The sequence below is a fragment of the Trichechus manatus genome, unplaced genomic scaffold (genome assembly GCF_000243295.1).
Source record: "Trichechus manatus latirostris isolate Lorelei unplaced genomic scaffold, TriManLat1.0 scaffold00054, whole genome shotgun sequence".
In the NCBI taxonomy this organism is placed as follows: domain Eukaryota; kingdom Metazoa; phylum Chordata; class Mammalia; order Sirenia; family Trichechidae; genus Trichechus; species Trichechus manatus.
Window position 1 is genome coordinate 15,355,953 of NW_004443990.1, and position 13,391 is coordinate 15,369,343.

The 13,391-nt window shown below is 46.7% G+C and overlaps 1 long non-coding RNA gene across 1 annotated transcript; it reads right to left on the bottom strand.

Moving 5' to 3' along the window:
* Positions 1-248: 248 nt before the first annotated feature.
* Positions 249-4,389, bottom strand: LOC111820874 (uncharacterized). The gene is made up of 3 exons (XR_002824366.1): positions 4,080-4,389; positions 762-1,041; positions 249-308 (listed from the first exon to the last, which is right to left on the bottom strand). It is a non-coding gene; the product is annotated as an uncharacterized LOC111820874 (long non-coding RNA).
* Positions 4,390-13,391: the final 9,002 nt, after the last annotated feature.

The following is a 13,391-nucleotide window of genomic DNA, read 5'->3' on the forward strand; positions in this document are numbered from 1 at the left end:
ATGGTGATCCTATGTGCAACAGAAGGAAATATCGTCCAGTCCTGCATCATCCTCACGATGGCCAGCATGTTTGAGTCCACTGTTGTGGCTACTATGCCAATTCATCTCACGGGGGGTCTCCCTTGCCCTTGTTGGTCCTCTATTTCACCAAATATGATGTTCTCCTCCAGCAATTGATCCTTCCTGATGATGTGTCCAAAGCAAGTGATTCAGACAACGTTCTGTTGTGATCCATAAGGTTTTCTTTGGCTAATTTTTGGAAGTAGATTGCCATAGCTTTCAGCATCACAGCAATACACACGCCACCACTGAAAGATAGGTGGTGGTAGAGAAAAGTAGAGAGTAGTAAAATGAACTCCCATATACCGATTTTCTAGATCTAATAATTATTAACATTTTAGCATATTTATTATTTTTACTGAAATATTTAAAAGCAACTTAGACTTTGCATGACAACTCACTCCTAAATACTTTAGGATGTTTTCTTACTTACGACAACATCATTGTCACACCTTATAAAATTAACAATTCCTTAAAATAATCTAATACCCAGTCTATCTGGAAATTTCCCTAATTGTCCCCCAAAATATTTTTTTTTTACATTTGTTTTTTTCCAATCAAGATCTAAATAAGGTCTGCACGTTGCATTTGGATACGTCTCTCAAGTCTCATTTAAATCTAGAATACCTTTTTCCCCCTATGCCATTGACTTGCTGAATTGCTAAAGTATTTTAAGTAAATTACAGACATCCATGTCCCACCTTGTAGATTTCTCTGATTGCTTCCTGGTGGTGTTGTTTACCCTGTATTTCCTGTAAACTGGAAATTAGATCTACAGGCTTGATTAGATTCAGGTTGACTGTTCTGGCAAGAACATTCCGTGGGTGCTGCTTCTGACTGTGTATCATACTACATCGGGGTGTCCTCAATGCCTAGAGTTTCACTATTAGTGATGCAAATGTAGATTGGTGGCTCCAGCTGGTGACAGCCAGACCCTCTATACTGAAGTTTCATTTTCTTCCTTTAGGACCAGCAAGTAATCTGTGGGGTGAGACTTTGAAATGATTATGTTTTTAATAAATGAATGGCGGAGGGCAGTGTGACTGAACAGTAGGGAGGACAGTGGATGGGAACCAGAACCCAAAGGCTAAGTGCCTTGATAAGACATTTGAACTTTATCCCGTAAGATGAGGCAGTAAGGACCACGTTTAAGCCTGGGGAATCATATGATCAGGATTGGGAAGGGGGAGGGGTGGGGAAGCAAGAAGGGAACAGGGAACTAGCATTTCCTGAATGCTGCATTTGAACTCAACTCTATGCTAGGCAGGAGTCCTGGGTGGCAAAAATGGTTAAACGGTCGACAACTAACCGAAAGGTGGCAATTCAAACCCACCCGGAGCGCCTCAAAAGTAGGTCCTGGTGATCTGCTTCCAAAAGTTCACAGCCTTGAAAACCTTATGGAGCATAGTCGTACTCTGCACACTTGGGGTTGCCATGAGTTGCAACTGACTCAGTGGCAACCGACGACAACAACAGCTATGCTAGGCATTTGGTACACTCGATCGAAGTTAAACCGCGCCACGTTATTTATTTATTTATTTGTTTTCCTATTTTACTCTCAAAAAGTTGAACAGAGAACTACCACCTGACCCAGCTATTCCACGCTAAGGTATATACCCAAGAGACTTGAGAGCAGTGATTCGAACAGACACACGTACACCCATGTTCACTGCAGCACTTTTCACGGTGACCAAAAGGTGGAAACAACCTCAATGTCTATCAACAGACGAATGGACAAACGAAATGTGGTGTATCCATACAATGGGATATTAGCCATAAAGAGAAATGAAATTCGGATACATGCCACAACGTGGATGAACCTTAAAAACGTTCTGCAGAGCGAAATGTTAGTTACAAAACAAATACTATACGATCTCACTTACGTGAAATAAGCAAATATATGTTGTTGTGTGTCATTGAGCAGATTGAGATTCATACGGACCCCACTGGACAGAGCAGAACTGCTCCCATAGGGTTTCCTAGGCTGTAATCTTTGTGGGAACAGATCCCCAGGTCTTTTCTCCTGTGGAGAAGCTGGTGGGTTCAACTGCCGACCTTTCTGATAGCAGCTGAGAGCTTCACAATTGCGCCACCAGAACTCCTTAAGCAAATATATACACGTATATATATTTAAAAAAAAATTGCCATTGAGTCAATTCTGACTGTAGTGATCCTATAAAACAGAGCAGAACTGCCTCCTAGAGTTTCCAAGGAATGGCTGGTGGATTCCAACTTCTGACCTTTTGGTTAGCAGCCAAGTGCTTAACCACTATACCACCAGGGCTCCAAGCAAATATATAGAAACTAAAAAATATTAGTGGTTACAGAGTTATTAGTGGTTACCATGGGTGGGAGAGAGGAGGGAAGGGAAAGTTTTTGCTTAGGGGTCAGTGAGTTAATGGTGGTGAGGTAATTTGGAAAAGGATAGCGAGACTGGTTGCACAACTTGAAGAATGTAATCAATGTCACTGAATTATACATGTAGAAATTGTTGAATTGGTGTATGTTTTGCTGTGTACACTTTCACCACACACACACAAAAATTCCTATTTTACAGATGAGGAAAATGAAGGCTCTGACTTGTTCAGTCATTCGCCCAAGGTCACGCAGCAAGAGATGGTAACGACCCAAAGGCAGGCAGTGACCAAAGGGGTGGACAGGTATTTGAGGGAGAATCAGTAGCACTTGCAACCACCTGGCTGTGGGGAGGAGGGGGAGCCGGAAGCCCTACTGAAGCTGAGGTTTCCTGCACTTAAGGATGGATGAGACGAAGGAGGAGACAGAGCAGGTTGGAGGGAAGCTAATGGGCTTAGGCTCCCAGCTGCCCAAATGTCTCCATGCTGCTCTCTTGAGAAATGGTGTTTATAACATGACAATGTCGTAATTTGGCTTCCGGCATGACTTGATAATTAGCTTAAGTTATCCCTCATTGGTATTTCATTCAAAATAAGGACAAATCTCCCATTCATTCTGCTGAGGCCTGTTTTCTGTGAGTCTTATGGGGCGAGTGTGAACCTGGAGCTGTGTGGTCTCTCTCTTGACTGAAGTGGGCCAGATACTGTAGGGGACATGGTGGCCTATCTGCTCGCTCACTTAGGGTGAGTGGCGTGAGGGTGGGGTCCTGGGACTTGCACCAATGCCCAGCAACAGGGTGGCCCAGAGAGTCATTTGCAGCAGGCAGCTGCGTGGAGGATGCAGGGACAAAGAACACCGGAGACAGGTCAGTTGGGAGGCAGCTGCTGAGGTCTGGGACAAAGACGCTTAGGGCTGAAAGGGCTGTGTTTACGGGAAATGGGAAAGTTTGGATTTAAGATGCATTGACTAACTTGCTGTGCAACTTTCACCAAAAACATGAGAAAATATTATTCAAAAAAAAGAGGGACTTGGTAGCTGATTCAGAGAAGCAGTGAGGAAGATAACAAATTGAGAGGCATGCCCAGGTTTTTGTCTCAGGAGAGGGCAGGCTATTAACTGAGGTGGGACCTACAAGAGGAAGGGCGGGTCTGGGGGTGGGATGATGTCAAGTTCAGTTTTGGACACAGTTCGAATGTGTCAGATTTAAGTGGGTGTGGCTGGCTGAGAGGTCTGAGCCTAGAGAGATGTCCGGACTGAGTCACGGGCACACAGGTCAAGGGTGAAGCTATAGGCATGGATAAGCTCTTCCAGAGAAAGCATGTGGATCCCGAAGAGGACCCCCACAGAGTGGGCAGGGGGAAAAGGACCCCTGGCAAAGCTGCTGAGAAATACAAGGGAATGAGACGGAGAGGGCAAAGGGAAGGGAGTTTTCAGTGGAAGAGGATGGTTACCGTGATCAAATGCCACGGAGAGGTTAAAAGGGACAATAACTGAGGAGCAACTGGCCTTGGTGATTCTGAGTTGAACCAGTGAGGGTTCTAGGAAACTGACTCTGGCTTCTTAAGCAAAAACAGAAATGTCTTGAGAAGCCAGTAAAAAAAAAAAACAAAAAAAAAACAAAAAAAAAACTAAACCCACTGCTGTCAATTCTGACTCACGCTGACCTCTGTGTTACAGAGTAGAACTGAGCTCCATAGGATTTTCTTGGCAGATCACCAGGCCTTTCTTCCATAGTGCAGCTGGGTGGATTGAAACTACCACCTTTTGGTTAGTAGCAGAGGAACTCATCTGGAGGCAGGAGCCCTGAGGGCCAAGAAAGCACACTGTCACTCAGCAGGAATAGGCTGGCATTGAACACAGCACCCACTGGGCACCACCAGCAAAGCCATCAAGAGTAACCCCCACCAGCCTCTGTCCTGGTCATTTGTTTCTCAGAGCAGAGCATGAGCGCATCAGGTTGGCAGGGCCTGGGTCACATGCTCACAACTTGGCTGCCTGAGGCATGAAGACAGAGGCTCAGAGTTGCTTCCTTCAGTTCTTTTTTGTTGTTGTTGTTGAGATATACACAGCAAAACATACACCAATTCAACAATTTCTACATGTACAATTCAGTGACATTGATTGCACATTTTACATTGTACAACTATTCTCACCCTCCTTTTCTGAGCTGTTCCTCTCCCATTAACATAAACTCACTGCCCCCTAAGGTTCCTGTCTAAACTTTCGAGTCGCTGTTGTCACTTTGATCCCATATGTAGTTATTTAAAAAGCATAATGCCCAAGGTAAACTTTCTACACTAATTAAGCTAAACTATCCTTTTGTTTTAGGAAGACTTCAGGGGATGTTTTGGTTTAAGGCTTAACAATTATCTCAGGGCAATGGTTTCAGGGCTTCATCCAGCCCCCGTGGCTCCAAAAAGTATGAAGTCCCTGGGAATTTTAAATTCTGTTCTGCATTCCCCACCCCCCCCGCCACCTACGTTTGATCAGGATTCTCCTATAGAATCTTTGATCAAAATGTTCAGTAATGGTAGCTGGGCACCATCCATTTCTTCTGGTCTCATGGCAAAGGAGGCAGTTGTTCATGGAGGCAAATGGCCACATATTCCGTATCCTCCTCCTATTCCTGACTCTCCTTCCTCTGTTGCTCCAGGCGAATAGAGAGCAATTGTCTTGCCTTGGATGGTGCTTGCAAGCTTTTAAGACCCTAGGCACTATGCAAGGATCTAGGAGGTAGAACAGAAGCACCAAACACATTATTAGGCCAATTAACTGGGATGTCCCATGAAACCACAACCCTAAACCTCCAAACCAAGGTACCAAATCCCATGAGGTTTTTGGTTGTATACAAGTAGGCTCAGCAGCTTTTCGTTGTTGTTGTAGTTGTATATATATATAATCACACAACTTTTGCCAATTCAACTTTTTACAGGTATACAATTTATTAACATCTTCCTTCAGTTCTTTCCATAAAAATTTATTGAGGACCTACTATGTACAGCATAGTTCTAGACCCTTGAATGGAGCAGCTGTCTTAGTTTCCTAAGGTTGCCACAACAAAATACCACAAATGGGTGGCTTTAAAGAACAGAAATTTATTTTCTTACAGTTCTGGAGGCTAAAAGTCCAAATCAGGCTCTCATCCATGTCAGTTCCTTCCGTGGATCTCTCTCCTAGTTTCTAGTGACTGTCACCAATCCTTGGCGTTCCTTTGCTGCTTACAGATTCATCTCTGTCATCACATGGCATCTCCACCTGTGTGTCTCTCTGTGCCCATGTTGTTGTTGTGAGCCATCGAGTCAATTCCGACCCACAGTGATCCTACAGGACAGAATGGAACTGCCCCCCATAGGGTTTCCTAGGCTGAAATCTTTACAGAAGCAGATTCCCAGGTCTTTTCTCTCACAGAGCGACTGGTGGGTTCAAACCGCCGACCTTTCAGTGACCAGCCAAGTGCTCAACCATTGTGCCATCAAGACTCCTTTCTGTGTCTGTACTCCCCTTTATAAGACACCACTCAGGAGGGATGAGGTTTAGGACCCACCTTACTCCAGTATGACCTCATTAACATAACAAAATGTGGAAATACTATGTCTAGACAGGGCCACATTCACAGGTACAGGGGCTAGGACTTCAACATATTATTTTAGGGGGACACAATTAGATCCATAACGGCAACAAAACCCACAAAGATCCTTGTCTTGGTGGTGCTTACATTAGAAGAGAAAGACAACAGGTAACAGACATACGTATGTGAATAATGTAGAAGGGGAAGGATAAAGAAGACGGGGAGAACCAGGACAGAAGCAAGATGCAGTCTGAAATAGGGTGGTCAAGGAAAGCCTGATGAGAAGATAGATTTTAGCACATGCCTGAAGGAGGTGAGGGAGTTAGTCATTCGTGTGGGGAGAGAGTGTTCCAGGCAGAGGGAATAGCTGGTGTGAAGGCCTTAAGGCAGGAGCATCCTCCCTAAGGCAGGGGCGTGACTCGTGCTCACAGGGAACAGCCAGGAAGCCAGTCTGGCTGCAGCCCAGGGAGTAAGGGTGAGAGTGGAGGAGATGAAGCCAGAGGGTTTGGGGCAGCAGATTGCAGAGGACCTTCTAAGCCCCTGTAAGGACTTGGGCCTTCCCTCCAAGTGCGATGGGAATCCCTAGAGGACGCTGAACCTAGGGGTGACCTGATCATCTTAGAGTTTAATACGATCACTGAAACCACAATATACAGAATAGACCTCAGGGGCAAGGAATGAGGCAGAGAGGCCAGTTATGCAACTACCACAATAATCCAGGGGAGACAATGATGGTAGAGAAGGTGGCAAGTCGTTGGATACTGTGTATGTTTTGAAGGCAGAGCTGACAGGGTTCACTGACAGAGTGGATGTGGGACAGGAGTAGGTAATGACTCCCCAGGGTTCTGGCGTGAACAACTGGAAAGCTCGAGTTGCCATCAATTGAGATGAAGAAGACTGGATGAAGCAGTCAGTGGGGGAGGGTAGATCAAGAGTTCCATTTTGGATATGTTTAGTTCAAGATATGGATTAGATCATCCAAGTAGAGATGTTGACTAGGCAGTTCAAAAAAAAGGCCAGGAACGGAGATTCAAATTTGGACGTTACATGGTATTTAAAGCCATGAAACTGGATGAGCTCACTCAATGGGGTTGAACAGCCACCAGCTCTAGAAAGTGTCCACGACAGGCCATTTCTGGCGGCCCTTGGCAGAGCCATTCAGCAGCAGTGAAGTGGAGCCAAAGAGGAAACGTGAGTGGCACGCGTGGAGACAGTGCTGTGGTCTCCTGATTTACAAAGCACAGGAGGGATGTGAGACAGAGATCAAAAACAAGGCCAAGGGGACAGCTTTTTGAGGCCTGGGTTCATTTGGAGGCTGGGGGAAAGACACAGGAGAGGTAGAGGGAGGAGAGATGGGTCCCAGCTGAGGGCTTGGCCGGGAAAAACAGAGGGTCAAGCTCCAGGTGCTGAGGGCCCAGACCAGGGTCAGGGAACAGAGGGAAGAATTCCAGAAGGGGTGGCTGGACTGGGAACTAGAGAGTGGAGGAGTCAGGTGCTACTCCAGCATTTTGAATCCCAGCTCCTGCTATCATCCTGAAGGCTTTCCATTTCCACCTTGAGCCCAGGATTCCTCATCTTCACACCACGTCAGCCCCCACTTCCCAGGCCCCACCCTGCCCCTAACAAAGGTGTGCTGCACCCTGGAATCCTCCACCCTCTGACCTGAACACCCAAATCCACTTGGCTGCTTTCTCCACTTCTCCTGTAGGACTCAAGCCAGGGGACATTGTGTACCTGCTGACCCCCACCCCACCTGGTCCTTCTATCCTACAGTCTCAGTGGCCCCCTCTCCTGCTCTCTCCTCAAGCTCCCTTCTCAGCAATGGCTTCGCTTCCTATTTCAAAAAGAAAACACAGTGCTGAGCGAGAAAAGCCAGACACAAAAGAGTACATATTGCAAATTTCATTTTTATGAAGTTCTAGAGTTGGAACTGACTCGCTGGCAATGGGCTTTGGGGGTATTTTTCAGAACCAGAATATCTAATCTATTGTGATCTACAGTGATAGAAATCAGATCAGATCAGGGTTGCCTGGGGCTAGGGGTGGGAGGAGTGACTGCCATGGGATATGAAGGAATTTTCTGGGGAGACAGAAATATCCTATGCTGCATGGCTGTACTGTAGACGTTTGTCAAAAGTCATCACCTATAGACTTAAAATGTGTGTATTTTATTGTACATAAATTATACTTTAATAATGTTTATTTCAAAAAAGAGAACTGAATTATTTTAAAAGAGAAAATACATGCTATCAAGCAAAAAAGTCCTACACACACACACCGTACATGTGCACTACATCATCTGTCCCCATCCTTCCCTTTCTCTCTGCAGAGCATCCCTATTGTTCATCCAAACCCAAAGGCCCGAAACCGTCCTCACTACAAACCCACACCACAACTCTTTTGACCTGGCATTCCCACCCCTGCTGTCCTATCTCCCTCCAGCGCACAGCCTGGGAACGATTGTCTATACTCAATGTCTCCCTCTTCTGACTGCACTTGGCCTGCCACCCCTCCACCCTGCCAGACTAGTCACCCCTCGCTGAGACATCTGCCTTGCAGGACACCCACTTCCTCTCTCCTCCCTGGTTTCCACGACACCACTTTCTCTGGGGTTCCTCCTCCATTTCTGGCTACTTCTCATCCCTCTGTCCCCTCCCAAATGTCGTGTTCCCTGGGGCTCTGGCCTTGGCCTTCTGCTTTCTGCTCCTGCACATTGTCCCCATGTGATCTCACCCGCTCCCGGTCTTTAGATACCATCTGTTGCTGACAATGCTCAAAGATCTTTCTGAATATTTTTCCAAGGTACAAAGGATACGATAGAAGAGGTAGAATATTACATATACTTCAAAAGCATTTTATAATTTTTAACGTGATACACATAGTCAACCCTCATCTGGGACAGTCCACTTGGACCTCAAATCAACAAGCCCCAACCTGAACTCATCAGCTTTCTCCGAATCCTGCTCCTGTCTGCAGGATCCCAGTGTTTAAGAAAGAAATCTATGGGTCACCCTTCCACTCTATGACCATGACTGTCAATTATCCCCCTCTCTTGATTTCACCCCTATGTAGCTCCTCTCCATCCCCACCAACACTCCCGGAGTTCAAGTCTCTTCCTCACTTCCAAAGATGTTCAAACATTCATTTATTCATTCAACACATATTTACTGAACGCCTACTATGTTCCAGGCATTGATTCAGGTGCTTGAAATACATCAGTATACAAAACACATAAAGATCACTGCCCTATGGAATTTACATTCTAGCACTTGCAATAATGTCAAAGGTTGCCCTCTCTGCTTTTTTCTTTGACCCCTCTGACCACGAACTCTGCTGTGGCCACAGTGAACTTTGCAACATGCATCTGCTCAGCATCTTCTATGACATGAAGTCTCCTGCTTCTCAAGACAGCCCTCTTGCCCTCTCTGCTGATCCAGATCCAAATAATCGACTGCCCCTGAACATCAACATCCCATGTCCCACAGAGCTCCTTCCTTTACCTCCACTCCTGGTTCTAATGTAGAGTGGACTGACAGACCTCCTCCACCGAGTCTCCTAGGCAGCACCCTGTTGTCCCCACAGTCTCACCTTGCCAAGCACTCCCAGATCTGCTGAGCCCATCTCCTTACATCCTCTCCACTGCTGCCAGAGACAAGCCCTCATCTCTCACCTGGTCCCTCAGAAATCTCCTAACCCTTTGCTATTCAATTGCACCCACTCTTCACTTATCAACATGGTTAGGTTCCAAAGATCAGGCCGTTATGCAAAGATAGATGTTATGTGAAAATGGAGGATGTTGTAGGCTCCTTGGACTCACTTGTTAAAAATGCTGGATCTCATAGGAAGCTTAAGGGACAGTGAGTTTATGTTAATGGGGGAGGAACAATTCAGAAAAGGAAGATGAGAATGATTGTACTACTTGAAGAGTGTATTCATTATCACTGAATTAAACATACAAAAATTGTTAAATTGGTGTATGTTTTGCTGTGTGTATTTAAAAAAAAAAAAAACTCCAATAGCTTAAAACCACTACAGTTTACTTCTTGCTCGTGTTACATGTTGTTCATGGGTCTGGTGAGGGTCCTCTCAGCACTGTGAGTACCTTCAGACTAGATCTAGGATGGCACAGAAATTCTCTCACTTTGCCAGTCATGGCAGAAGGAAAACCAGAGACCTCTGCTGGGTCCCTTGCTGACTATTAAATAACTTAGAGTAGCACATGTCCCTTTTATACAAAATTTATTGGGCAGACCAGGTCAAATGGCAGAGCCAACTGCAAGCCTCTAGGATAGGTTAATACTCAAATGTGACAAATATTTTATGAGCAGCAATAATGATTAGTGCACTGCCTTCTCGACCCATTCCGCTTCTCTTTATTGTTCACCATATCCTGGTACTACCTCTAAGTTATGACAGTTTTAACTTACTTATTCTGTTCATTGTATATTACCCTTACTCCTCCCTGCTCAGAAGATAAACTCCATGAGGGCTTCAAGACAGAGACATTGTCTACCTCGTTCACTACTGTATCCTCTGTACCTGGAACACTGTCTGGTGCATAGTACACTGAAACCTGTGGGAGCCAGAACTTGACAGGACTACCTTGTTTTTCTAGCTCTTGCAAGTTTTCCACCTTTGACAGGGTAAAGTCTTATCACTTTTCTATCACTCGTTTTCCTTCTCTGACAGGTTTATGCCTTATACAGTTTCCACCTTTTGCAGGTTTTACTGTAGTTGCTTATTAAAACCAAACTCCAAACCCGTTGCCATTGAGTCGATTCTGACTCATAATGACCCTATACGACAGAGAACTGCCCCACAGGGTTTCCAAGGCGCGGCTGGTAGATTTGAGCTACCGACCTTTTGGTTAGCAGCTGAATGCTTAACCACCGTGCCAGCAGGGCTCCAGTTGCTTATTAAAGAGTTCTTAAAAGAATTTTTAAAATGCTGGATCTCAGTCCCCACACTAGAATCAGAATCTGCATTTTAAAAAGACTCCAAGGGGACTGACTCACGGGCATTTTAAAAGTTGAGAAGCAATGTCTTCAACCCCAACCAATCCCTGACTGGATAACCAATGTGCAAATGTGGCCATGCATCCCTTACTTAAAAGCCCTCAGTGGCTCTCCACTGTCCACACCCCATGAAGTCCAAACTCCTTAGCAAGACATTCAGGGTCCCCTTAAACTATTTTTTGCTTCATCATCATCCCTCTAACTCCCTCTCTTATGCTCCTACCACACATACCACCATGTGGTGGCCACAAGGAACAACACCACACACGTCACTGGTTTCAGCCTCTGTGCCTCTGCACACACTGTTCCTCCTGCTTGGTACGCTCTTCTGCCCTTTATCTGCCCGCAAACATCTTCTCACTCAGTCACAGCTCAGGCCTTCCCTGAACCCATAAACACAGTTACTTCCTCCCAGCCAGAGACAGCACGGTTCTTAGCACTATCACAGCCTCTATCATCTTTGAGGTTACTTCCATGTCCATCACCTCAAGGAGTCCGGGAGCTATCTGTGTATCTCCCATGGCTGGCCCATGATAATTCAATGAAGTGTTTGCTGAAGGGCAGAATAATACAGCTTTCTCAACTTCTGTCCTGATAGTAATAGGAAGGATGAAGAGTAAACTTAAGGAGGAACTGGTGAAAAAGTGGATTATAGCAAGGCAAATGTGCTACTCATCTGTCATCCCAGAGCCTGGAAACTTCCCCAGGAGCAGAGTCATCAACCCACAGAATGTTAACTCCAAGGGGACTTCCAAGATCCTGTCACCCACCCAAATGCCAGAAAAGGCAACTGCTTTGCCCAAGGCGACACAGCAGGCGAGGGGCAGGGCTGAGACTAAACTCCAAGTTGTTGTGTTCCATCAAGTCGATTCCAACTCATAGCAACCCTACAGAACAGGGCAGAACTGCTGCATAGGGTTTCCAAGGCTGTAAATTTTTATGGGAGCAGACTGCCATGTCTTTTCTCCAGCGAAGTGGCATGGGTTCAAACCACCGACCTTTTGGTTAGCAGCCGAGCATTTAACCATTGTGCCATGAGGGCTCCTTAAACTCCAAGTAGCTCTGGAAAAAGTTCGGGCAGTTGGCTGCCTCACCCCATGAACTTCTTCCCTTCTTACCCATCCTAACTCCCTAAAGGAAGGCCCTGGGTGATGCCCTGACATGGTCAAGGGGACTACCTGGGCTCACTCACAGGCCTTACAGCTCCTGTTCAGCCTTTGGCTGGCTAGCGCTGCACAAAGCAGGCAGACTGGAGGAGGGGGGGAAAAAAAGCCAGTTGCCCTCCAGTTGATTTTGACTCCTGGCAACCCCATGTGTGCAGAGTAGAACTGCACTCCATAGGGTTTTCAAGGCTGTGACCTTTTGGAAAGAGATCAGCCTTTCTTCCGAGGTGCCTCTGGGTGGATTCCAACCGTCAACCTTTACGTTAGTAGTCTAGTGCTTAACTATTTGCACTACCCAGACTGGAGGGGAATCCAGTTATCTTCATTTCACAGACTGGGAAACTGATCATGCAGAGACCTCCCCAGAGTCACAATGCTAGCTAATAGTGGGTGACGGATTTGACAGGAAGTACCGTGCACTTTCTGGGGAATGATCTGAAAAGCCAAAAATCCCACACATGCACAGTCATTGTTTACAATAATCATGACTACTGCCCTCCTATTGCCTGGGGAATCCCCGCACTCCCACCAGTTCCTCTTTAAATGGAGGCTCTATCCCTCTTACTCAGGGTGTCTGACTTAGGAAAGAACCTGAACACCCACCCTCACACCCCAACCAGGCCTACTAGAGAGGCCATCGCGGCGTCATAACGTTTGACAGGGAAATCACCCACCCCTCTGTGCCACTTAACAGCATCACTTCTCACAACTCTGCGGTTGGTACTGCTGTCCCCATTCTGAGATGGGGAAACTGAGAGTTCCTGACAAGGCACTACTAAACCACGGCCAAAGTGACAGGGCTGGGACTCAAACCCAGATCCGTCCGACTCCAGCGCCCCGTCTTTCTAATCGGCCACACCCACCGGGCACGCCGACCAAATTAAGCCACCAACTGGCTGCGTGACCTCGGGAAAGTAACTTAACCTCTCTCAACGCCCCCAAGGTCAGAAGCTCTGCTTTCGGGGGAGAAAGCCGTATGCAGTGCAAACGAGAGGCAAACCCGCAGGCGCCGGCGCGGTCCTTTCCCTGAGCCCCGGGGCTTTCTAACTCTGGGTGAAGAAGGCGCCCCCCGGGCTCCCGGGACCCGCGAAACCTCAACATCCTCCAGCCTCCTCCGCTCTGTTCCGGGAACTAGCGAGGCAGGTTTCGCGGAAAGGCGCCTGGCCGCAGCCGCCCCGGTCCTCGGGACCGCCCCGACCCCAGCCCGCAGCCCCGGCCCGGAGGTGCGGGG